We start from the raw sequence: 27,077 nt of genomic DNA, 5'->3' as shown, positions 1-27,077 counted from the left end.
TCACCCAGATGATCCCTGGCCCGCACCAGCATTAGACCTCCCCAGGAAGAAGGAGAGACAGAGGAGAGACTCATAACTCCTGAGATAGGTCAGCATTTGGAAATCAGGGAATCCCAAGCCCTGGGGTCTCCCTTCCGTTCCAGTGATCCAGGAGTCAGCCCCTTGGCCAATACCACACTGTCTTGATTTTTGCCACTCTATGGTAAAACGTAATATCAGGCAAGTGACGCCACTGCCTTCATTCTTCTTTGTCAAGATATTTTATTCTTGAGTCTCCCTTTCCATAGGAATTTACAGATCAGCTTTTCTGGGTCTGCAAAAACCTTGTGGAGATTTTGATTGGCATTCCATTGAAACTATTATCAATTTGGGTAGAAATTGACATCTTTACAATGCAGAACCTTCCAACCCATGAACACAGATGTTTCTCAGTCTGTTTAGGTCTTCTTTGATTTCTTTGATCAGCAGTTTGTAATTTTCATCATACAGATCTTTCTTTCATTATTTTTTAAATCCAATAAAAGGACACACCGGAACTTTCCAGGGTAACTGTGGCTTTCCTTCTTTGTCTCTTTTCTTGATCTCTTGCTGAAGTCAGCACCCCATTCCACTAAGGACATCTCATTGAGCCCCCAGTCCATGTGATCGTGGCCAACTTGTCACCGTGCACAAGCTTAAATACCTCTGGGGACAGGAAACACATCCTGCTGAGGCAGCTCATCCTTTGGTTGTGCCTACTGGAAAGTTCTTACATATACCAGGTTTCTGCCCTCAGTGGTCATGGTTCTACCCCCAGCTAGAAACACCTACCACAGTTCTAATCCCTAATCACGTCTCTGCTTTGCAAAAGTTTCCTCTCTTCCTTAAGCCTCAACTACTTCCCTAAGCTAGGTATTCCCTGCCCTGCTCTGTGCCCTGTCCTGTGCTCATCTCCTGCATCAGACCCGGGCACCGTCTGTCTGTCTCACACACACACACACACACACACCCCATACCTTCCTTTCTTCTTCCTTCATCTGACCCACACCTGGCAGGGGACAAAGCATTTTGCATGAAAGGAAACACACCCCAGCTGCTTTTCTCTTCCAGGCTAACATGGTAAAGGTAGGGATGAAGAGGGAAATGGCCACATCTAGCAATCTAACTTAGGTCTTCACCTATATTTTCAGGCTATGGTGATAAGGCTGGGCTCTGCGGGATGATAGGGTCACTGAAGCTACCATGACCAGCGGATTTGGTCAAAGTTTCAGACCCTATAAATGCCAACTCCATCTGTGACTAGTAGCTGATAACCTGGAAGAAGCAGCAGGGTTTGTAGAGGCACTGATGGCTTTGCTGCTCTGGCCATGAGGCCCCCAGGCAAGACACTTGTGTCTCTGAGTCTCTGTTTCCTCCTCACAAAACAGAGTGCTAATCCCTACCTCCCACAGAGTGGGTGCACGCTGTGGAGATCAGATCCAGCACCAAGCACCACGCCTGGGACATGGTGGTGGCGGCTGCGACCACAGTCGTCATAAATGTTTTGGAGGGAGGCCACCCAGCTCTGCGGCTTCCCGCCTCTCTGAACTTGATCACTTGTGTGGCTCCCTGAAGAATGGTCTGTAGTGGTTCCTTCCTCTAATGGGAACAGCACTGGGTCTATTTGCCTTATGTCTCACCAAAGTGCTGACTCTCTCAATCCAATATACCCAAGTCTCTGGGCTGAGGGAAGAGCAGTGGGGAGGGTGGCCCTGGGGTGGTCAGCGGCTCCAGCCTTCCTGTGCTGATGCTCTGGGACCCTCAATGCCCATCTGCACTTCTGTTCCTTCAGAGACCCAAACTCAGCTTTGACTGCTTCAGAGGGAGGCCTCACCCTCACTCAGAGAGAGAATCCAGATGATAACCAACAAGATTTTAGAACTTTCCTGTCCAATATGGGAGCCGCTAGCCACAGAAGACTACTGAGCCTTTGAAGTGTGGTTAGTCCTAATTGAGATGTGCTGAGAGTATAAAATCCACACTGGCTTTCAAAGACTTAGTACAAAAAAATAGTGCAAACTATCTCATTAATCATCTTTATATTTTAAAAAAAAAAAAAATTTTTTTTTTAATATTTTTTTTTCAACGTTTATTTATTTTTTGGGGGACAGAGAGAGACAGAGCATGAACGGAGGAGGGTCAGAGAGAGAAGGAGACACAGAATCGGAAACAGGCTCCAGGCTCTGGGCCATCAGCCCAGAGCCCGACGCGGGGCTCGAACTCACGGACCGCGAGATCGTGACCTGGCTGAAGTCGGACGCTTAACCGACTGCGCCACCCAGGCGCCCCTTAATCATCTTTATATTGACGATATATGTTGAATGACAGTATTTTAGGCAGATCAAGAAATTATATTATTACAATTAATTCTACTTGTTTTGTTTTACTTTTTAAAATATGGCTACTAGAAATTTTGAAATGAGGTAGGTGGCTTGCACTTGTGGCTCATATAATGTTTGTATTGGATAGCATCTTTCTAGACAGTATGGCCAATATGACATGGCTTGCTTTAAGGGCATGCTGCTAGGTGCCAGAGCCCTCTTCTTTCCTTGGTCCATGGCATTTTAGCCCCCATCCACTCTGGCACACATACAGCAAAACACAGAATCATGAGAAGCTTTCATTGCCCCATGCAGCTTTGGATTCCCACCACCCAGAACCATCTTCCCAGTTCCTCAAGCAAAGATAGCACTTTTGTGTGATCCATCCCTTACTCAAGACACTTTATCATTATTCTCTAAAAAAACTGGCACAAGAAGGGCACCTTGGTAGCTCAGTCAGTTAACCATCTGACTCTTGGTTTCAGCTCAGGTCATGATCTCATGGTTTAGTGAGTTTGAGCCCTGTGTTGGGCTCTGTGCTGGCAGCATGAAGCCTGTTTCAGATTCTCTCTCTCTCTCTCTCTCTCTCTCTCTCTTTCTCTCTGCCTCTCCCCTACTTGCACTGCCTCTGTTTCTCCTCAAAAAAAAAAAAACTTAAAAAAAAGAAAACTGGCACAAGAAACATGAAAATCTATGATATCTGTCTACTATGGAATTGGTGCCCCTTTAATAGATCAAGCTTGTGCAGTGTGAAACCTTCTCAGCTGTATGTGGCAGATCTGCCAATATCTGTCTGCTCCATGTATATTAGTTGGAGGGATTTATGAATACAGAGTAGCAACCATCCCCACACCTGCCACCTTGGTATTCCCAGGCTGAGGCTCCATCTCTTCTTCAGCAATTAGAACTGAGAGACTTGATTGAATCTCAGAAATATGGTCTCACCCTCATTGTTGTCCATATGAAAAATATGTCAGTGTAGAGCCATGGTTCCAACATTTATCCAGGAAGTTCACAGAGCCATAGATAGAAGGTAAACTCCAACCAATGCTTCAAGACCTAGGCTCAGGGACTCCTCAGTGAAGAATATCCCCCCTCTGAGCTGTTGAGGTCATAGAGGTTTCCCAGGTGAGTGTAACCTGCAGTTGTTACCACTTTGGTTGGAGGACCGTTGCTTTGTTGAGGGATGGGTGCTGGAACAGACTGGTATAAGGTTCTGGCATGCTTTTATCAAGGAATGTTGACACACATCTGCTTAAAATCATTTAAGTTTATCATCTCCACTGACTCATAGGGCAGCATACACAGAAAAGCAGGAGGATGAGGTAAGCAGGGAGGGTTGGGAGTATTGCCTCATGACTTTTCACAGTCATCTCTGTTTTCACCTCCAAATGCCCTATTTGCTTTCAATAAGTTTTGTTGGTTGATTATGTAAGCACATAGATATTTATTTACCTGTGTTGAGGTTAGTTCTAATTCTACACTGTGTTAGTTTCTCACAACTGTTAAGTATAGATTTTATTTGTAATATGTTTTATTAATGTCTAACATTCATGATTTACCCTCACTTTTACATTTCTCTGTTACATGGAAATTTATCTGCAGTCCCCAGAAAAATGTAAAAAAATGTATTTTGTTTGTTTGTTTATTCCTTTATTTTAAAAATATTTTATTTTTTCCCCCAAATCTGAGTTTGATCTCTTCTGGGGAGCAATAGGAAGTGAGTTAGGGGCCAAACCAAGAGGATAAAAACAATTCACAGCCCAGTTTTCCAGATCTCCTTGTGGTTCCTTTAACTAAATGGATGTTTTGTGGACAGTTAGGTTATTTTTTACAGTAAATAATTTCTTTTCTTTTCTTTTTAGCCATTTAATGTGGTATCATGAAAGGAAGATCAACTTCTTAATGAAAAAAAGCTGAAAGGGGAGAGGGAGGCGAGTACATGAGGAGCACTTCCAGGCTTACATAAGTAACATTCCCGCTGCATAAACATCTTGGCAAACCCAGAGACTAAATCCCCATCCCACACTGCTGGCCTGAACCAAACACTGTATAATATTTAAAAAAAAATCCTGTTGATGGTAACATTTTTCTGTCCAGAAACAAGTCATTAGTTTGGACAAAGGAATCCAAATGCATCTGCTTCATTCCCCAAAGTTCTAGTGGAAAATATTATCTAGAGAAAAAGTAAGTGAAGAATAAGAGTGGAGGATTGTGATTTCTTAAGAGTGAAACAGAGAAATGACACAATCTCATGAAGCTCTTCTTAGCACAAAATCACAAACTCCAAACCAAATTAAACCATCCTAATTTGGCAAATGCCAACCTGAGTCCAAAACAAATCATTTTTCAAGAATTACTATTTCTATTGGAAATTTTGACCAAAATTGAATCTTTACTTATTAACCTAACTGAATTGACATGACATTGAAATATGCACTTGGTGGTTTTGGGGATCGCAGCTCTATTGTGATATGTACACACCAATGTATTTATACAAAGTTTTGTTTCAAGTTAAGAAAGGTCTTAAAGAATGCTATCTGTTTCACAACATATTATCAAGGACATTCAACTTCCAAAAAGATTTAATGTAAGTTGTGAATAAGGACTATGTCTTTTTTCTATTGTGTTTAAAGCATAAAAACAAAGTAATATACCAATAAAAACAGTACTATGATCCCTGACCTACAAAGAATATTTGCATTTCTTTCTTTGATTCCTGCATGTCATAACCCACTAGAAATGGCCCCCTTTCTTCAAAAAGTCTGAACAGACCAATTATCATAGAAGTAATAGAGAAAGTAGTTAGAGCTGTCCCCCAGCACCCCAAAAGAACATTAAGCCCAAATAATTTCTCAGGAGAATTCTAACAAACCTTCAAAAATTGGGTAATTCCAGTGCTATGTAAACTATTCTACAGCATAGAAAGAGAGGGAAAAGTTCTGACTATTGCTAAGAATATCATCATTTGAAAATATGAAAAATTAAAACTACAAACCAATATCACTTACTAATATTGATATGCAAATGTTAAAGAAAAACCTAAGCAAATAGAATCCAACAGCACATTAAAGGTAATACATTATGAGCAAATAGTGTTTGTTCCAGGAATTCCAGTGTGGTTCAATATAGGAAATCCAGAAATATAATTCATAATATTCATAGAACTAAGGATAAAAACAATGTGACAGTCTCCAAAGATACAAAATACATTTGAGAAATGCAGCACTCATTCATACTAAAAATACTTTCTCATTGAAGTCAGAGCCAAGACAAAGATGTCCACATCATCAATACTGTGTCAATTTGTGTTGGAAACATTAGGCAAAACAATGAAACAAGGAAATATTTAGAAGCAGAAGAATTTGAAAAGAGACAATAACAAAATGATATCTGTTTATAGATGATATGATAATATATTGGGAAAACCCGAGAGAATCTATGGAAAAACTAACATAAACAATAATGAAACTCAAAAGTAGCAGGCTGTAAAATCAATAAGCAAGAGCAATGGACTACATATCTATAAAGAAAGGCCATTTGAAAGAAACAATGAAAGAGGAGATTTCATTTATGATAGAAAAAGAAAACTGTGGGTATGAACTCAATGAGAGATGTTTAAATCTACGCAAGATAAATATAAAACTTTTGTGAAAGTAGCAAAAGAAGTGGGGAGATATACCATGTTCATAGATAGAAAGACTGAACATCAAAAGATATCAATTCAATTTACCCTAAAATAAATTATGAATTTAACATAATACCATTTTTTTTTCTGGAGCTGGACAAATTGAATCAAAAGTTCAAGCAGAAATAGCCAGGATAATCTAGAAAAAAGCAATGTAGAGAAACTAGCTTTACCAAATATTAAAATATATTACAAAGTCTTTATCACTTAAAAAAAAGTGTAGAATTAGTAAATGGATAGGCAGACTGATAGAACTGAATCAAAAGTCCAAAAATAGCCTCCATTGCTTATAGAAATTTAGTGTATACTAAAGGAGGTATCTCAAAAGATACACTTTTTAAATAAATAGTGTTGGGATAGCTGTACAGCTGTAGGGAAAAAGAAAACTGAATCTGTCTCTCACTCTGTATACCAAGATACATTCTAAATAGCTCAGAAATTAAACAGAATATTTAATAATATAGAATAAATCCTAGAAAATATAGAAAAAAAGGATTAATTCCTAAAAATTCAGAGACTAGGGAAAACTTCTTAAACTATGATTTGAAAGAAAAAGTCTAATAAATCTAATAGTAAATACATAAAATTTCTGCATGGCAAAAACAAACCAAACAAAAACATCATAAATAAAGAGAAAGGCCAAATGAGTAACTATGAAAAACAGATTCTAAAAGAGAGATGGAAAAAAAAATCCAACAATCTCATTTAAAAAACAGGCAAGAGCTATCTATAAACAAGTAGGTCAGAAAAGAAATGCAAATGGCCCTTACAAACATATACAATGCTTAACCTTCTTTATAATAAGAGAAATTTAAATGAAACCCATACCAAGTATCCCTTCTAACCTGTTATGGGACAAAAATTCAAAAGTTTGATGACAAACTTATTGCCAGTGTGAATAAAAAGGTGCTACAACTCTATGAGAAGAAATTTGGAAAGATTAGCTACATTACATAAGCATTTAATACAGAAATCCCTTCTATATAAATCAATACTGAAAGTATAGTGCCAAATATGAAAAAAATTATACACACAAGGCTATTCATAGCAAAAGACAGGAAGCAAACCAAATGTCCACCAATGGGATTGTATAAATTAAATGTATAAACTATAGTACTTCCACTCAGTAGAATGCTATGTAGGTTTTAAGAGAAATTAAGAATATCTCTATATATTGCTACAGATAATCTCTAGAATATATTATGATGTGAAGAAGAAAACTGGACAATAAAATTGTAAAACTAATATATAACTAGACTTCTATGAATGTACCTGTTTCCAGTACTTGACTTTGCAGCCATGTAAATGTTTTACATATGCATAAAATTAAATAAAAGGAACACTTATATAAGGTAATTTCTAAAAATAGAAAGCCAAATTGGAACAAATAAATGTTTTTATTCGACTGGTGGCTTATTCATACAAAGGGGTATAACTGCAAATGGTTTTAAAACACAGTAATTTTATTGAACATTTTTTTTGGATATACTCCAAAGACAAAAAATAACTACAAGGGACTCTTAACTGTTACTAATCATGATATTATAAATAATTTTGGAACTGATATTCTGAAACCAATATATATATATACATATTTATATTATTTATTTATTTCATATATATGTATTTATATAAATATATATTTGGGGAATATATAATATATATAAATAAATATATATTTATATAAATATATATATTTGGGGCAAGTAAATAAGTAAGTATGCTAATCTTGTTAGGAATCAAGATTTAATGTAAAATTTCTGTAATCCTAAATTTGAATTTGAAAATAACATAAACTCATGATGTATTAAAAAATAAAGATTTTTCTAGTTCTGTTCAGTAGCAAAGGCCTAAAATCAATGGCCAACCAAGGATCAGTGAAGACCAGTAATGCCCAGATTTTGGTCTCTAAATTCTATTTTCCACCAGAAGGAACAGGCTCCTTGAAGAAATGGCTAAATCCTAGTCTGGTACAAGAACTGTGCAAGAGGAACCCACAGCACCTTGTCAAGCTGGAGAACAAGGAAGTGGTTGTGGACTTCTAGGGATGAGCTAAAAGGACTCAGGAGCCAACTTAGAAGGTTCCCAATGGCCAAAGATAGTACAAATTGAAAATCAAAAAAAATGGTGGTTACCAAAGATTGAAGCACATGAAACATGTTTAACACATGAGTTCATAATGATGAGGAGACACACAAAACAAGACAAAATTCAAACTTATTTTACATTTATAGCCTGATAGAATGCCAATTCATTATTCTGAAACTGGTAAACAAAGGGAAAGAATCCAACATTTATCCTCTGTGTCTTCTATGAACTGTATCTCAGAGTAATCAAGTTGTTGATGAAAGGAAATTTCTTGTTGTAGATGTAGTCCAGCTAATAAATTAAGAAGGAATGATAGAAGTAGGAGATCACCATTTTGCAGCCTCTGATGATCATCAATGCCTGATAAAAGTATTAGGTGAAAAACTGATGGGGAACTTTATAATGGATGGATCAGGCTAACAATATCTGAAACCCTATTGATCAATTCTGATAGCATAGATAGGACCAGACATTATGTACACAGCATGACTTATGAAATACTCTTGTCTCCAAAAGTCAATATGTTTATAATCAAGTCACCAAATCTACCATGTTACACAAGGAAGACTGCAGATGGAAGAGTATGGTAAATGACATCAGGGGTTGCAATCAGCAAAATCTAAAATACCACGAACTCTATACGGTGAATAATTTAGACATTCAACAGGTACATTAAGGGAGAGAGGAAGTTTATTATGGATTAAAAAAGGTTTAGGAAACTCATCAACCAATACAATGTACGGACTTTGTTTGGATCCTGATTCAAACAAACCAAATGCAAAAAGAATTATAAGATATTGGAGAAAATAAAAAAGCTGATAATATTAAGACATTTAGTTAACATTTTTAGGCTTGATAATAATAATATGGTTATTTTTTAAAGTCTTATCATTTGTATATACATACTGAAGTATTTACAGATTAAAAGACTTGATGTTTGGGATTTGCTTCAAACAAATCCACTTAAGGGAAGAAAGGAGAGATGAAACAAGATTGGCAATGAGCTAATGATTACTGAGACTCAATGATGGGTGTTCATTATACTTTGTATGTATATTTGAGTATGTTCAAAATTTTCCTAACAAAATAAAGTTGCTCTCGGTATCTCAGCAGCCCCCCATTGTCTGGTGGGAAACCACAGAGTCCACATCTGCTTATAGCACTACTTATGGCCTCAGAAAACAGGCCATCTGGTCACCTGTCTTGTATCCTCTATACCAGACCCTCATGGTGAGGACTACCAAAAATAGAAGAAGAATCTTTATGGTTCACATATAAGTGGGGATGATATATTTGGCAAGAGGGACTGGTGGCTAAAGCCCTAGGTAAAAGGTGGGGGAAAGGGCAGTAAAACGTAATAGTATAATGGAAAATAACCATAATAAAACTTCTTTTGAATAATGGGAGGGAAATTATGCAGCTTTCAATCTGAAAGTCATTATTTTTCTACCAAAAGTCATAGTACCCACACAGACCTAAATTCATTAACCCCATTCATAAAGTGTCATGCTGTACCCAAAGGTGAATCCAAAATCAACCACAAGTTGCTATATCAATCATCTTTTCAGACTAGCACTTTATTTTTTTTAATATGAAATTTATTGTCAAATTGGTTTCCATACAACACCCAGTGCTCATCTCAACAAGTGCCCTCCTCAATGCCCATCAACCACTTTCCCCTCCTTCCAACCCCCCATCAACCCTCAGTTTATTCTCAGTTTTCAAGAGTCTCTTATGGTTTGGCTCCTTCCTTCTCTTTTTTTTCTCCTTCCCCTCCCCCTTGGTCTTCTGTTAAGTTTCTCAGGATCCACATAAAAGTGAAAACATATGGTATCTGTCTTTCTCTGTATGACTTATTTCACTTAGCATAACACTCTCCAGTTCCATCCACGTTGCTACAAAAGGCCAGATTTCATTCTTTCTCATTGCCACGTAGTATTCCATTGTGTATATAAACCACAATTTCTTTATTCATCACTTGATGGACATTTAGGTTCTTTCCATAATTTGGCTATTGTTGAAAGTACTGTTATAAACCTTGGGATACAAGTGCCCCTATGCATCAGCACTCCTGTATCCCTTGGGTAAATTCCCAGCAGTGCTATTGCTGGGTCATAGAGTAGATCTATTTTTAATTTTCTGAGGAACCTCCACACTGTTTTCCAGAGTGGCTGCACCAGTTTGCATTCCCACCAACAGTGCAAGAGGGTTCCTGTTTCTCCACATCCTCGCCAGCATCTATAGTCTCCTAATTTGTTCATTTTAGCCACTCTGACTGGCGTGAGGTGGTATCTCAGTGTGGTTTTGATTCATATTTCTCTGATGAGGAGTGACGTTGAGCATCTTTTCATATGCCTGTTGGCCATCTGGGTGTCTTCTTTTGAGAAGGGTCTATTCATGTCTTCTGCCCATTTCTTCACTGGATTATTTTTTTGGGGGGTGTGGAGTTTGGTGAGTTCTTTATAGATTGTGGATACTAGCCCTTTGTCCGATATGTCATTTGCAAATATCTTTTCCCATTCCTTCAGTTGTCTTTTAGTTTTGTTGATTGTTTCCTTTGCTGTGCAGAAGCTTTTTATCTTCATGAGGTCCCAATAGTTCATTTCTGCTTTTAATTCTCTTGTCTTTGGAGATGTGTTAAGTAAGAAATTGCTGTGGTTGAGGTCAGAGAGGTTTTTTTTCCTGCTTTCTCCTCTAGGGTTTTGATGGTTTCCTGTCTCATATTCAGGTCCTTTATCCATTTTGAGTTTATTTTTGTGAATAGTGTAAGAAATTGGTCTAGTTTCATTCTTCTGCATGTTGCTGTCCAGTTCTCCCAGCACCATTTGTTAAAGAGACTGTCTTTTTTCCATTGGATATTCTTTCCTGCTTTGTCAAAGATTAGTTGGCCATACTTTTGTGGGCCCAATTCTGGAGTCTCTATTATATTCCATTGGTCTATGTGTCTGTTTTTATGCCAATACCATGCTGTCTTGACGATTACAGCTTTGTAGTAGAGGCTGAAGTCTCTGCTTTGGTCTTCTTCAATATTACTTCGGCTATTCGGGGTCTTTTGTGGTTCCATACAAATTTTAGGATTGCTTGTTCTAGCTTTGAGAAGAATGCTGGTGTAATTTTGATTGAGATTGCATTGAATGTGTAGATTGCTTTTGAGTAGTATTGACATTTTAGGTTATGACTAGCATTGAATAGATCTGTGCAGTATTTTATATACTAGAAAGTTAGATCTACAGAACTAAGACTGACCCAACTTAAAGTATGAACTTTGAAGGAAGCAAAGGATAAAAGACTCTGGTGCATAGAGTGAGCCCAAAAGATGTTTGATTGTATGTTAGAAGAGCAACACTGATACCTACCTTACTCTGTTACACTTAGAGATAGAGACACTTCAAATTAGATGCAAGTCACAAAAGTAAGTGCTCAATAAATGGTAACCATAAGAGAAAGACTAGCTGGGAGACAAAAGAAAGACTCATGACCAAGAACCAGTAGCTTAAAGAGAATTGAATAGGTCCTTGGATAACAGTCTTATGGAAGTCTTAATGAGGAAGAGTGGGAGCTGGACATTCCATTTAAATGTCGACTGTTGTGTATATATAGTGAATCATTTGGTTCATTCCATAGAGTGTGATCATTATCTTTATAAAATCCTAAGCAAGAAAGCACATCAGGAATCATTCCAGAGAAGGACTTGGACTGGAGAACAAATGGACCTTGGAAATCAATATTCTTGTGCACAGAGTGGCAGCTTGGATGAGCAGCATTCTTACAAAGTGGTGTCTGATCTGCTCCTGCTCCTTTTGGTGGATATGTTGATATTAGATTAAAAATAATAAATGTAATAAAACTGTTGATATTTTGACTGTGAAAACAGCAACATCATATGATTCTAAACTGATTCTGTAACTTCAACATGCAGAAGGTTGGGGAAGTAGGTCAGAATGAGGTTTCTCAAAGGTGGTAGTTCTTAACATTACCAGATAACATCCTCTTTATAACTAATGCTTTGCAATGTCTCCTTCATTTTCTTGAGAGTCAGGTAATATCACCCAACCATATGTATTTTTAGAAAAACAATAATGGTCTTCAACTTTATCATAAGGGAGAAATTAGATGAAATTGCTTTATAATAAGGTAATATTGTGATGGTTATTTTATGTGTCAACTTGGCTAAGGCCATGGTATCTGGGTATTTGGTAAAATACCAGTCTAGCTTTGGCTGTAAAGATATTTTTGGATGGATTAGGGTTTAAATCAATAGATTTTGTGTAAAGAAGATTGCCTTTAATAATGTAGGTGGGTCTCAAGTAATCAGTTGAAAACCTTAAGAGACAAATAAATAAATAAATAATAAAAAGAAAACCTTAAGAGACAAAAACTGAAGTCCCCCAAGGAAGAAGGAATTCTTCCTCTAGACTCCTTTGGACTTGAGCTGCAACATTAACTAGGTATCCAGCCTGCTGGCTTGCCCTATGGATTTTAGACCTGCCAACATCCACAATTGTGATGATCACAGTCATGTAAACCAATTTCATAAAAATCTGTGTCTCTCTCTCCCTCCCTCTCTTACCCTCTCCCTCCCTATCACACACATACAGTTCTATTTCTCTGTAGAACCTTGACTAATACATTTTAATAACAAATTTTGGAGACTTCTACTTTTGGGAAGATGGAATAGACATACTTTTCCCTATTCTTCACGCTAAGTGCAACTAAAAACTAGACATTATATATAAAACAAAAGAAGACTCTGAAAAGTGAAAAGAAGAAGGCAGGCTGGCTAAGTGCCTTGAGAACAAGGAATGACAACATGGTGATGGCTCCCCTGGGGTTTCTTCCTGCCTCACATATACCAGTCTTGGAGCTGAAGGAGGTGGAACCCTTGAAATACCAATGGGGACAAACAAACAAAAAAAAAAACAATAATAAAAGGCTTCTCTCTCAAACCAAAGGACCAGAAAAGGACAGCCTGGCAAGACCAAAAACTTTTACACAATAACTGCTCTATTCTAATAAAAAACCACAGAAAACATTACCCATGCCAGCAAAGACCAAGTGGGGAGCCTAGACTTCTATATTTGTGAAGCTCTAATGACATGTCCCAACACCCCCACAAGGGTGGTGTCAGAGAAGACCAAGCAGAAACCTGGGTTTTTATCCCTAGTGACTGAAACACTCCACTTTAACCAGGGTCAGAGTGGTGACCACGTGGGAAGCTAAATCTCCCACCTACATGAGGCTATAATGAAAAGCCTTCTACCTCCGGTGTCTATAGTGACTGAGTGAGGGTACTGGACTTATACTTCCGTCTGACAATAATGAGGCAGCACCTCTGTCCTTCCCCTGCAGAGTAGCGGCAGAGAAAGCCAGCTAAAATAGAAAATTTAAATGAGATATAGATTCATAACATAATACAAGAATGTCCAGTATAAAATTGAAATCACTCATCATATCAAGAACCAGGAAGATTTCAAATTGAATGGAAAAGGACAATACCATATGATTTCACTCATGCAGAATTTAATAAACAAAACAAACAAATGTAAAAAGGAGGGAAAAAACAGTCTTAAATCTGGAGAACAAACTGGTGGTTGCCAGAGGGGACTGGGTGGGGTGGGGAGATGGGTGGAATAGATAAAGGAGATTAAAAGTACACTTATGTTGAGCAGAGTTAATATATAAAGTTGTTGAATCATTATATTGTAAACCTGAAAGTAACATAATACTGCACATTGATTGTACTTCAGTAAAAGAATTAAAAAAATCAGACGCAAACATGAAGACAAATGAGAAGTTAAAATTATCTAAAAAAGATTTTAAAGAAGCCATGATCAAAATGCTTGAGGAAGCAGTCATGGTCACACTTGAAACAAATGTGGAGAAAGTAGAAAGCTTCGGCAAAGAAACGCAAAATGTAAAGAAGAACCAAATGGAAATTTTAAAAACTTTAAAAATTAAAAAAAAATTAAAAATACAACAACTGAAACAAACAGCCTGATGGATGGGTTCAATGGCAGAATAGAATATACAGAGGAAGGAATCAACTAAACTTGAAAACAGAAAACTAGGAATAATCCAATCTGAACAAAGAGAGAAAATAGACTGGAAATAAAATGAACAGAGGCTTAGGGATCTAAGGGATTATAACAAAAGGTCTAAAATTTGTGTCATCAGAATCCCACAAGGAACAGGACAGAGATGAAAAAGTACTTGAAGAAATAATGGCTGAAAACTTTCCAAATGTGGCGATAGATTTGGCCTACAGATTCAAGAAGTAGAGCAAATGTGAAAGAGGATAAACAAAGAAAGGCATGCTAAGACATATAAAAACAGAACTTCTGAAAGCTAAAGGAAAAAATAAATCTTGAAAGGAGCCAGTGAAAACAACACATTAGTTACAGAAGAAAAACAATTTGAGTGATAACAGATTTCTCATCAGAAACCACAGAGGCCAGAAGGAAGAGGCATAATATTTCCAAGTTCTGAGTGTACAGAACTGTCAACCCAGTAATCCTGTACCCAAGAAAGACATTCATCAGGATGAAGGGTAAATCAAGACATTTTCATATTAAAAAAAAACACTAAGAATTATCACCAGCAGATCTACCCCAAAATAATAGGTGGAAGAGAAATCTCCATATAGAAATGAAATAATAAAGAAGGAATCTTGGAACACCTGGAAGGAAGGAAGAACAAAAATATGAGCAAATAAAAGAGATTTTTCTTCTTCTCTTAAGTTTTCTAATTTATGCTTAATGGTGGAAGCAAAAATTATGACACTGTGTGATGTGGTTCCAAATGTATGTAGAGAAAATTGTAATACAAATGTAACTGGAGAGGGTAAATCCCTTTACTCTTCTTGTAAAGGAAGGCAAATTTTCTATGCATGCTTCAATAAACTGGTAAAAGGACAATACCAGTAGATTGTGATATGTTATTATATGTAATGTAATACTTAAAGCAACCATTTAAAAGCTATACAAAAAACAGACTCAAAAACGCCACAGATAAATCATACTGGAATTCTAAAAAATGTTCACAAAATCCACAGTAAAGCAGGAAAAGAAAACAGAGAAACAAAGACAGAGATAGCAAACAGAAAGCATATAACAAAATGGCAGACTTAAGCCCTAACATATCAATAATTCTATTAAATGAAAATCATCTACTTTTTAAGTTTATTTACCTATTTTGAGAGAGGCAGAGACAGTGCAAGTTGGGGAGGGGGCAGAAAGAGAGGGAGAAAGAAAGAATCCCAAGCAGGCTCCTCACTGTCAGCATGAAGCCCGATGTAGGGCTTGAACTCATGAACCGTGAGCAAATGCCACTGAGTAAGCCACCCAGACGCCCTTGAAAACAATCTAAATACACCAATTTTTAAGACAGAGATTGGCAAAGTCTATTAAAAAACACAATCCAAATATATGTTGCCTAAAATAAATTCACTTTAAACACAACAACATAAGCAGGTTAAAAGGAGATGAATAGAAAAAGATATATCATGCAAACATTAATTAAAGGAAAGCAGAAAGCTATATAAGTGTAATATAAAAGCAAAGAAAATTGTCAGAGACAGAGAGAGACATTATATAATAATGAAGGGGTCAGTCCACCAAGAAGACAGGAATCCTAAGTGGGTAGGCACCAAAAAATAGCCACAAAATATGTGAATCAAAAACTGATAAAAGTGAAAGGAAAAATAGATAAATCCACAGTTGTGGCTTGAGATTTTAATATTTCTCTCTCAGCAGCTGAGAGAAAAACTAGACAGAAAGTAAGCAAGGATATAGGAGAACTCAACAACACCATCAGATAACAGTATCCAAATAACATTCATAAAACACTGCACCAAACAGCAGAACTTATTCTTTTCAAGTACCCATGAAACATATACCAAAATAGGCCACAACCTATGCTTTAAAAAGGAAAAATCAACAAATTTAAAAGAATTGGGGTCATACAATATGTCTCTGATCACAGTGCAATTCAACTAGAAATCAATAGCATAAAAATAACAGGAAATTGTCTGGAAACTAAACAATACACTAAATAATCTATGGGTCATAGAGAAAGTCTCAAGGAAAAGTTTGAAAATATATTGAAATTAATAAAAATTAAAACAAATATATCAAAATTAGGGGGACACAGCATGTAGTGGTGAGAGGGTAGTTATAACATTAAATGCATACATTAGGAAAGAAGAAAAGTATCACATCATTAATCTAAGTTCTTACCTCAAGAACCTAGAAAAAGAGCAAAATAAATCCAAAGCTAGTGGAAGGAAGGAAGTAATATAGATAAGAGCAGACTTCACTGGAATTGAAAATGTTAAAGAAAAATCAAGAAAACAGGTAACTAGTTCTCTTTAAAGATTAACAAATTGTGGGGCACCTGGGTGGTTCAGTTGGTTGAGCATTGGATTTCGGCTCAGGTCATGATCTCACGGTTTGTGAGTTCGAGCCCCACATCGGGCTCTGTGCTGACAGCTCAGAGCCTGGAGCCTGCTTCAGAGAGCCTGGTCTCTCTCTGACCCTCCCTCACTCTCATTCTGTCTCTCTCTCTCAAAATAAATAAATATTTTTTTAAAAGTTTATTTATTTATTTTAAGAGAGTGAGAACATGAGCAGGGGAGAGGCAGAGAGAGAAGGAGAAAGAGAGGGAAAGAAAGAATCCCAAGCAGGCTCTGCACTGTCAGCACAGAGCCCAACATGGGGCTCGAACCCATGAACCAGGAGACCATGACCTGAGCCAAAACCAAGAGTCAGAAGCTTAACCAACTGAGCCACCCGCGTGCCCTAAAAATTTTTTAAATACAACACCACTTACAATCTTTCAAAAGAAATAAAATAGGTGTAAATCTAACAAATTATTTGTGGGATTTTGTAAGCTAACACTACACATGCTGATGAAAGAAATCAAAGAAGATAGAAATAAATGGAGAGGCATATGTTTGTGAATTGGAAGTCTCAACATAGTAATTCTTCCAAACTGATATGTAGGGCTAATGCAACTCCTATCAAAATCTCAGCCAAGATATTTTATGGATATGAACAAAATTATTCTAAAATTTATATGGAAAAACAAAAGGAACCAAAGTAACTAAGGTTTTGAAAAAGAAGGATATGGTGGAAAGCATTGGTTTCTGCAATTTCAAGACTTCCTATATGAGTATAGTAATTAAGACTTTGTGGCATTTGTAGGATAGACATAGATCAGTAGAGCAGAATAGAAAGCCCCAAAATAAACTCATATAAATATGATTTTTCTTTCACATTGGAACAAAAACAATTCTGTAAGGGTAAAGATAGCCTTTGCAACAAACAGTATCAGAGCAACTGGGCATCCATAGGCAAAAAAAAAAAAAAAAAAAAAAAAAAACCTTGCCCTGCAGTGTACAAAAATTAACTCAAAATGAATCATGGGCATAAATGTGGCATGTAAAATTGTAAAACTTTTAGAAAAAAATAGGGGAAAGTATTTCCCTATTTTGCCTGACTTGGGCACCTGGATGGCTGAGTTGTTTAAGCATCAGACACTTGATTTCAACTCAGGTCATGATCTCAGGGTTCATGGGACCGAGTCTTGCATTGAGCTCTGTGCTGACAGAGTGAAATTTGCTTTGGGATTCTCTTTCTCTCTTTCTCTCTGCCTCCCCCTGCCACCACCAAAATAAATAAACAAAAAAAAGTTCTTAGACTTGATATTAACAACATGATGTGTAAAAGGAAAAAAATGGATAAATTAAATCTCATCAAAATTTAAAACTTTTGTTCTGCATTAGGCCCTGTTAAGATGATGAAAAGAGAAATTATGGAGTAGGAGAAAATATTTGTAAACCATGTATATGATAAAAGGCTAATCTTTAGAGTTTTTTGGAACTCTCAAAACTAAACAATAAAAAAGCAAACAATTCTTCAAAATTGGGCAAAGCCATGAACAGACATTTCACCAAATCAGATATATGGATGGCAAACAAGCACATGAAAAGATACTGAAAAGATACAGAGAAATTGGATTACTCCTACGTTGCTGATGGGAATGTAAAATGGTAGTCACCCTGGAAAGCAGTTTGGCACTTTCTTTTAAACCTAAACATGCAACTAGTGTTGTACTCCTGAACATTTATCCCAGAGAAATGATTTGTGTTCAGACAAAAAACTGTATATGGATGTTTATAGTGGCTTTATTTGCAGCAACCAAACACCTGGAAGCAAGGCAGATGTCCTTTAGTGGGTGAATAATGGAACAAGCTGTAGTACATCCATGCTGTGGAATACTACTGAGCAATGAAAAAGGAACAAACTTGATTTACACAGCACCCCAGATGAATCTCCAAAGAATTATGCTGAGTGAGAAAAGCCAATATCCAGAGCCTACATACTGAATGAATCCATTTATATACCAATCTTTCAATGAAAAAATTATCAACATGGAAAACATATTAGTGTTTGTCAGGGGTTCAGGAGTGGGTGGGGAGGAGGGACGAGGGTGTGGCTACAAAAGAGCAATGTGAGGGATCCTTCTGGTGATGGAAATGTTCTGCGTCTTGGCTGTGTCAGTGTCAATTTCCTAGTTGTGATACTGTGCTATAGTTTTGGAAAAGGTTACCATTAGGGGAAAGTGGGTAAATGATTGTTGGGATTTCTTTGTGTTATTACTTTTTCATTTTTTAAAGATATTTATTCATTTATTTTGAGGGGGGTGGGAAGGGTAGAGAGAGAGAATCCCAAGCAGGCTCCAAACCGTCAATGCAGTGCTCAATGTGGGGCTCAATCTCATGAACCTCGAGATCATGATCTGAGCTGAAATCAAGAGTCAGACACTTAACCAACTGAGTCACCCAGGAGCCTCTCTTTGTATTATTTTTTTTACCATTGCATGTGAATCTGTAATTTTCTCAAAATAAAATCTTAATTACAAAAATAAATACAGAAGCCACAGATACGATAGTAGACAAGATTCTTGTATCTATGGGATAGTCAGGAGGACAACAACAGGCTCAAATCCAGGATAATTGGAGTTTGTGCTGGTAACTCAAATACCACAAACAACATTGCCATTAATAATGTGTTTTCCAAAAGGATTAATAACTCTTAGTAAAGTTCTGAACAAAGCAACATGTAATCTTCTCTCATTTGCCATGGTAGTTGAATTCTTGGAAAATACTGAGTATATTAAAACTATGCAAACATTACTTTGTGTTTACATGTAAAATGGAGCTAGATTCCTGGCTCAGTTAATAGTGCCCTACAACTAATATGACAACTAAAAATATCTACAAAAAGCAGTACATTTTCCTGACACTAATGCCCGTGGCTCATTTTGAGTGGCTCTCAAACTGTCTATTGAAGCCCAGTGGGCCCCACTAGGTCAAACCTATTTTCATAATTAGCACTAAGATGTTATTTCCCTTTTTCTTATTTCTTCTAAAGTCTCCAGGATGTGATTTATCAGAGCACATGGAATGCAGAAGCAGATATATGAATCCAGCTGCCTTCTATTAAATTCAACATTGAAAAAGTCTTATGGAATTTATTTCACATTAGTAAACATGTAAAACTATGTCGCTTCTTCTCATTAGCTTTCCCCCTGCCCTGTTTTGGAGAATAAAGTGGAGGAGCAAAGGGTTCTCAAATCAGAAAGTTTGAGAATCACTGCTCCAGGGCAGGATCCCATCTTTTAACCTTGCTCTTGCCATCCTCTAATAAAGGGCCTAAGACATAATAGGTGCTAAGTAAACATCTTATTGAACTGAACAAACAGATCAGCTAAAAGAAAGTGAGATCTCAATTGACCAGAACTCCATGTGTTCCTTCAATACGCCGGATTTAATGAGTGGGGTGTAGGCTCCCTGAAGTTGAGTTCTTCCTTATGTTCTCATGCATCCCATAGCAGCATGGGCAGTGCCTTGCACAGAGCTCCCATTTCCCATACTGGAGAGCTGAGGCCTAGTCTGGTCCAGGAACCTGCCCAAGGCCACAGTTGGTGAGAGAAGGAACCAAGACTTTTGTCTCAATTCCCTCGATTTTCCCACCATGCTTGGCTACAATTTCTCTCTCCTATCTAGTTGGCTGTGGGGCAGAACAAGAGGCTATAAAAACTGTGACTCTGATTCTTTCCCCCACAGAATCCTGTGATGGGTGAAACTTTCTTGTGAAAAGGCTGGAAAAGTCAGGCTCTTGCCTCTGAATTAGGAGATATCCCATCTTAGGGAAGGACTCAGCATTGGCCATTCTGGAGAGAAAAAGACTCATCTGGCTGCTACTAACTCTCAGACATGGCACCCATGCCCTGGGCCTTTGTAAGATCTCCAGGTGGTATTGAGTCAGGCCATAAGGACACCTTCCCACAAGACACAATCAAAGGCCTTGGTCCTTTGTGTGGGCCAAGGAGGCACCAGGAGAAATCTTCCCTGTGCCCTACTCACCCACCCACTGCAGACTCTCCAAGGGCCAACCAATTGGTAGGGGCCAGTCAAATTTCACTGAGTTCCAGGGGTATTTGGTTTGCAAGAGGCTGAACCAGACAGATGGTAGCTTGCCCCTTTGTGGGCAAAGACTGTGATCTTCACTGTACCCTCATTAAGCCTACCAGGTAAAAAAGAGGAGCTGCCTCTGGAGCTCCACAGCTACCACCACCCAGCCCAGAGTGGGTTCTCTTTGGGACCAGGCCCATTGAACAAATGAGTTTTCATTCACCCAATATCTCTCATCAACTGGTTACCAGGGCCTAGGCTGCATGCAACACTGCTCAGTGAGAGTGAACAAGACAAGGTGCATGATTTCATATGCCCTTGGTGGTCCTGGAAACCCAGCAGGGAGGTGGTGGAGACCCGGAAGCCAAGGTACTGTTTTTGCCCTCTTGCTTCCTCTCCATCCTGGCATACAGGAGCTCTCTTCAAGGTACAGTGTCCCTCCAGGCTTGGAGATGGGAGGCGCAGTTTCCCACTGTGCTCAGTTCTCCCAGAACTGTCCTGCTCTTTACCTTCTCACCCCATTTTTCAGAGATCCATGCCCAGATGTGATGCTGTTTCTCTCCCCACCAACTGTTCTCCCTGCAGCCCACAGGAGTTTTGTCTAGTTTGAACGGTGGGAAAAACTGGCCCTGACCCATTCATGCCCTTTGCACCAGGTGTCAGCTGGGATGCTCAAAGGTTAGACTTTGTTTCTGTTGTTCTCAGTGATCCTCAGTACCTTCCCTAAGCTGATAGAAGTCAAGACAGCATAAACAGGAACATTGGACAGAAAAAGCATGGAAGGAAAACCAAAATAAGGTCCACAGCCTAGTTTCCTGGAAGGTTGTGTTATGCTTGCCTGTGTGCTGCTGGGGCATTGTCACATCATCAGCAAGATGGTTCTGGTCATAGGGCAAAATATTACACCAAAACCCAGGTGTGAGATCTGGCATTAGAACTTGAGGGGCTGGAATTTTAAGGGAGATGGGTGAGAACCCTTTCTTCAGGACCTCCCAGGGCCTGGAAAGAATTTCCCCTGGCCCAGCATGGACCATCTTTGCTTATCAGTCTCCTAAGAGGCCCACTTCCCAAATATTAGCCAGTCCATGCCTGTGATGGCCAATTCTACGTGTCAACTCAACTAGGCAATGGTACCCAGATATTTGGTCAAACATTCTAGATGTTTCTGTGAAGGTATTCTTTAGATAACATTACCATTTTAATCAGTAGACATTTTTTCCTCATTTACTTAGTTATTTAAATTCAAGTTGGATAACATACAGTGTAGTCTTAGATTTAGGAGTAAATCAGTAGACTTGGGATAAAATAGATTACCCTCTATAATGTGGATGGGCCCCATCCAACCAGTTGAAGGCCTTAGGAGAAAAATGACTGGTCTCCCCCAAGGAAGAGCAATTCTGCCTTCAGATGACCTTAGGACTCAAGCTGAAATATCATCTCTTCCCTGGGTCCCAAGCCTGCTGGCTCACCTTGCAGAAATTAGACTGCCATCTTCTACAATCATGTCAGTCAATTCCTTAAATTTCTTGGAGAGAGATGGAGACAGAGAGACATATATATGCACATCCTATTTGTTCTGTTTCTCTGGAAAACCCTGATTAATACAATAACCTCCTATAGTACCTGCTAAAACATGTCCTTTAAAAGTGTTGCAGTGAGCACCCTCCATCAGGTCAGCATGCTGAGTGTGTGTTTTCTCCAAGCCTCAAACTCTCTTGAGTCTGCGGGACCGCCTGAGACACAGACACCAGGAAGGAGCTCTGGTTGAAATCTCAAATGTTAATCCAGTTTTTCCATGTTTAAAGGACATACTTTCCAGGATCAGAGTGAGAAATGTCTAGAAATGTCTAGAATAAACCCCTTGTCAATTTCTTGTATCCGTTTTGATGGTCCTCATCCAGGGAGAAGCTAATCTTCTGGGCAAAGAGTGATGGTGGCATAGGCCGACCATACCCCAACTATAGGCATGTTGAAGATTGGAAGCTTCCCTCTGTTTCTTCATATTAACGTGAACAATAGTAAGCCTTAATCTCCAGGCCTAGAAACATTCTACATTGGACCACTATGACTTTTCAAAACAAGCTAGAGAACACTTCATTCTGAAAATCAAATGAATCAAGGCAAAAACAAACAAACAAGAAACACACACACACACACACACACACACACACACACATGACTATGAGCGTTTTTAATTAAGCAGTTTTGTAAACTGGTTTAATGACTGACTTCTGCACAGCTGATCTGATGGTACTCAGGCGTAAGCTGTCCCGCACCATGCTCGCTGGTTGTGTTTATGGTGGGGATGGGGAGGTAAACTAAAATTGCCATATTTTGTGTGCTTTGTTCCACAGGTAATCATCACTCAACAGAAAGTACAGCTCAAAGATCCAGAAAAGTCTCGATGTGCTGGATATGCTCAGAGCTATTAACTGCTTTGTGGCTGTTGCTGTCCTATTGAAGGATAAGAGAAGTAGGTAGAGGAATGGCTGTATGAGGCAGTGCCCAGCTCAAGAATGAGCCTGCGCTGCTGGCCGGAGGCCCGCCTTTCGAAGCCAGACGTGATGCTGGAGGTGTGCGCTGCTCTGCCGTCCTATGCCTGGGGAGGGAGACACTTATCCTGACCTGCGCTCAGATCATCTTCTGTCTTTTGAGCCTGAAAGCTGAGCTGCCTGTCATTTCATTGGGGCTATTGTTACCGGTGGCGTCTTTCAGTTTCCCACTTGGCAGGGCACTCCCGGCTTCTTGCTAAGCCCAGCCCAGGGTTCCCCGCAGTGGTGTGCCCCGCCATTAATTATTTGTGGTCTGAGAAGTCTGTGATAATCCTTTTAGGATGGGTGGCCTTTTTGTTCCTTCTCATTGACAGAGGCTTGTAAGACAAACCAACCCGTCTTCGTTGTGCCCTAGGCTGCAAGGACAAGGACAACACATGGGTTCCAACAAGACCCTCAGCTCCTGGGGAACACGTGGCAACGGTCAGAAGCCAATGGGCACAAACATCATCAGGCATTAAGCGGCATCAAACCACGCATGCGTAAAACACCCCGCTCACAAAGTGGGAAGCTGTGAATCCAATTCAACCTGTGGATATATTTTATTTAATTCCTGACAGTTTCACTTTTTAAAAACTTCGTTACACATTTTATTTTAATCAGAAAAGTTTACATGAAAATCTGCACTTCTGGCTTCCTCTGAAAAATCAGGAGACCTGGCAGCATTACGTTGTAATCCCCAAGGCAACCGCAGGCTGGCACTGGGGAACCAGCGCCCCCTTCAGGGAGGGCGGTGGTCCTCAAGGTGTGGTCCCCAACCAGCAGCAACAGCTACCCCTGGGCACTTGGGAGAAATGCCCGCTTTCAAACCCAGACCCACTACAGCAGAAATGCGGGGGGCGGGGGAGGGGGGCAGTAGTGTGCGTCCTGACAACCCTCCAGCGGGTTCTGCTGCCTGCTAGAGTGAGGACCTCTGAGGTAGAGCTAATCTGCCCAGGGGCTTGGAGGAGGGGGTGGAGCAGGCCCAGAGCTCTTCCCGCCTAGGTGTGAGCTGCCAAGGTCAAGGGCATGTGGATTTGTCTTAGTGTCCCAATCTGGCACTGTGCATTTCACAGAGCAGGTATACCCTAAGGTGTGCTGGGAGAAAGGAAATGAAAATGTGCTAAATGGAAGCTGAAGGGGAGGGTTCCACTTCTCATGTGCTCACCCAGCCCTTCATCCATTTACTGTGTGGGACACACAGGAACCACATCCTGCTCTGGGCGCAGGTGAGGCAGGCGGTCAGTGGCTGCTGGATCTACTAGGGAGAGTGAGGCACACGCATCAACACCTGCATGACACAGCAGGGAGAAGGAAGGCAGGGCAGGGGTGGCGCCAGAAGCTCTCAACCATTTCACTCATGGACCTATCAGGTGGCCATTCCTGTCTCAGCCGATGAGGGCTCCTTCCTCACCAACCCCCTGGAGTATGACGTGGGTCACCCCCACTTTAGCAGAGCAAGAGGAAGACAGAGCACAACCTAATCTGTGCAGTGTGGTGCTAGGAGCCTTGGACCCTCACCACCCTGAGGAGGAGGTGTGTCTGCATAGGAAAGAGGATCTTAATAATAGCGGGCACAGATACTTACAATGAATATTATTATGACAATAGAAGTGGTAGCAATAGCTACTTCCTTTTCTCACATTCTCACTAAGACCTAGACCCTGTGTCAGGGTCCCATTTTCTACTTTATAGCATTTACTCATCCCAGCAATGGAAGTTGATTTTTTAGCCTGAATTTACAGATGAGGAGCCCAACAGTGTAGGCATCAGGCATCTTTTCAAATTCAGTGAGGTACTTCAGAAGGAGAGACAGCAATGGAAAGGAAATAGAATTCAAGGCCAAGGTCCTGAGTTTCACCTGGCTCTGTTAATGATTATCTACAGGGACACTATGTTCAGCTACCCAGGTAGTGCCCTGCACAACTCCAGGAGGTGCCATTCACTTAGATCACAGTGTGAATGTTGCCCCAAGTAGTGCAGTGTAGTGGTTCTGGTTAGCTCTGTGACCACCTAACTCTCTCTCTCTCATAGTTTTGTGAGGGCTCAAGCAGATGTCTGCACAAAGACTTTGTGAGCAGAGCAGGGAAGTGCTAGTCAGATACCTGTACCTTTCCACAGGGTGTCCCCTTGATGGAGAATCTTCCATGCATCACCCAGGATTAACCAAGACCTGGCTGGCAGAAGCAAATGCTCTCACAATAGCAGTTTTCTGCCTCTTTTTGCATGACAGGACTCATCATGGCCCTGTGGAGAAGTTGTATGGATGCTAGGCTTGCTCTCCCCATCCCCAGATGCTTCCAGGCAGGTTTGGAAGATGAAAGTTATGCATCCTAAATGAGTTATGCATCAGAGTTGGACTCCTGGACGGACAACTTTAGGAGGCCCTGGTCCTGTTGCACTGAGGAAAATCCCATTGGGAGGAGTGGCTGACACAGTGTGCCAGGGCTGAGCTGGGCCCCTCCTTGTAGCTGATTGGTCTGGGGGTGAAGACCCCCATGCTGGGCCTGGGAACTTGTGGGTGGGATTTGGAGATGTCAATGTTCTCTGTTGCTCACCTGAATTGAAGACATGTCAGCAAGGAGGTTAAATGTCAGCTACCCTGTCCCATGGGCCTGGCCACAAGCCTGCTCAAGAGGCCATGTGGAGAGGCAGATAATGAGAGAAGGGAACCCAGAAGGAAAGAGGGTTTTCCATGGCTTTCCCATTCCTGGGTCCAGGTATTCCTAGGCTCACATATTTTGAGGGGTTCCCTCTGCTTTGTGATAATAAATGCACCTCATTTATACACCTATTTTTTTTTTTTTTTTTTTGCCTGTTTGAGTGGGTTTCTGCTAATGGTCACCGAAAGCCATGACTATCAGAGCTGCAGACTTGGCACCCCACTCCTCACCCCAGTGGTGCAGGAGAGAAAGATGTGGAAACCACAACATCAGACATTCCCCAACCTTAGGATTAAAATATGGGGTCCAGACATGGAAACTTGCATGAGTGCCTGTTAACAGTCAGACATGCATGTTCCTCATCTCAATTAATTTTTTACAATATCCCTTTGAGGCAGTTCTTGTTCCCGGTTTATAGGTAAAAACATCAAGGCTCAGAGAGGCTAAGGAACTTGCCTGCGGTCACACAGAGCCAGCTGATTCTGCATATTTATTCCTCATCTCACTCAATCCATTCCCAAGTGCTAGAGACCCCTGGTCAGAAGTGCTCACAGAATTAAAAATGTTAGCCGGAGCAGGACTCTGAGGAGTTTACTGGTCCTATTAAGGCCTGACACATGTTTTAAATTTCATTTTCTCAAGCCCTGGGGAAGGCTTGCTAAAACAGCCGAGTAGACGGCAGCTGTGGACACAGATCACTTCCTAGGGGCCCCACTCAGTGACTCTTCTCATCAGATGGGTTCTTTGTGCTGCTGTGGCTATTGCCTGGAGAGAAGGAGACTGTTGTGTTTCTGAGAACCCCCTTGCTCTGCACCCCCAGGCCCAGTACGGTCCCAGACCCCCAAGTCAGAACCACTAGGGCCACTGGCCATAAATGCAGTTCTCTGGGTCGCTCCTCCCCCCCTCCGCCCCCAGTTGCATTGAATCAGAGCCTGCTAATGTCAGTCCTGGGATCTGCACATTTAAAGGCAGATGCAGAGAGTCTTACGCACACTTGACATTCAGACTTGGGCATCGTTTTGGAGACGTTGAGGACCCTGTGTCCTCCAAGTGAGCCAAGAACCCTCCTCGTGGGACCTTCCCAAGTGTTTCACTTACATTCCTTTCCTTCATTAGTGCTTTTGGTTTCCGTTGGAGCCACTGTCTGACTCGGCCAGGGAGTGCTTGGGAAAGCAGATGCATTTCTGCCGTCCCACCATCTTCCAGGAATGCGGGAGGTCGTCCTGGGTGGCTCTGGGAAGTTTGCTGTCCTGCTGACCAAGAGAGTGAAGACCCCCAGGAACAACTGGGTGA

At 40.1% G+C, this 27,077-nt stretch overlaps 2 long non-coding RNA genes across 3 annotated transcripts; one reads left to right on the top strand and one right to left on the bottom strand.

Moving 5' to 3' along the window:
- Positions 1-241: 241 nt before the first annotated feature.
- LOC125168762 (uncharacterized) lies at positions 242-3,397 on the bottom strand. Of its 2 annotated transcripts, none has more exons than XR_007153286.1 (2): positions 3,193-3,397; positions 242-684 (listed from the first exon to the last, which is right to left on the bottom strand). It is a non-coding gene; the product is annotated as an uncharacterized LOC125168762 (long non-coding RNA). The 2 variants fall into 2 exon arrangements; XR_007153285.1 differs by having other exon boundaries at positions 3,285-3,397.
- A 141-nt stretch (positions 3,398-3,538) lies between these two features.
- Positions 3,539-23,709, top strand: LOC125168893 (uncharacterized). The gene is made up of 3 exons (XR_007153332.1): positions 3,539-3,664; positions 22,945-23,163; positions 23,498-23,709. It is a non-coding gene; the product is annotated as an uncharacterized LOC125168893 (long non-coding RNA).
- The last annotated feature ends 3,368 nt before the right edge of the window (positions 23,710-27,077 follow it).

Source organism: Prionailurus viverrinus, chromosome B3 (assembly GCF_022837055.1).
Source record: "Prionailurus viverrinus isolate Anna chromosome B3, UM_Priviv_1.0, whole genome shotgun sequence".
Taxonomy (NCBI): Eukaryota; Metazoa; Chordata; class Mammalia; order Carnivora; family Felidae; genus Prionailurus; species Prionailurus viverrinus.
The sequence above is the reverse complement of the archived record's forward strand: the minus strand, read 5'-3'. Positions and strand labels throughout refer to the sequence as shown.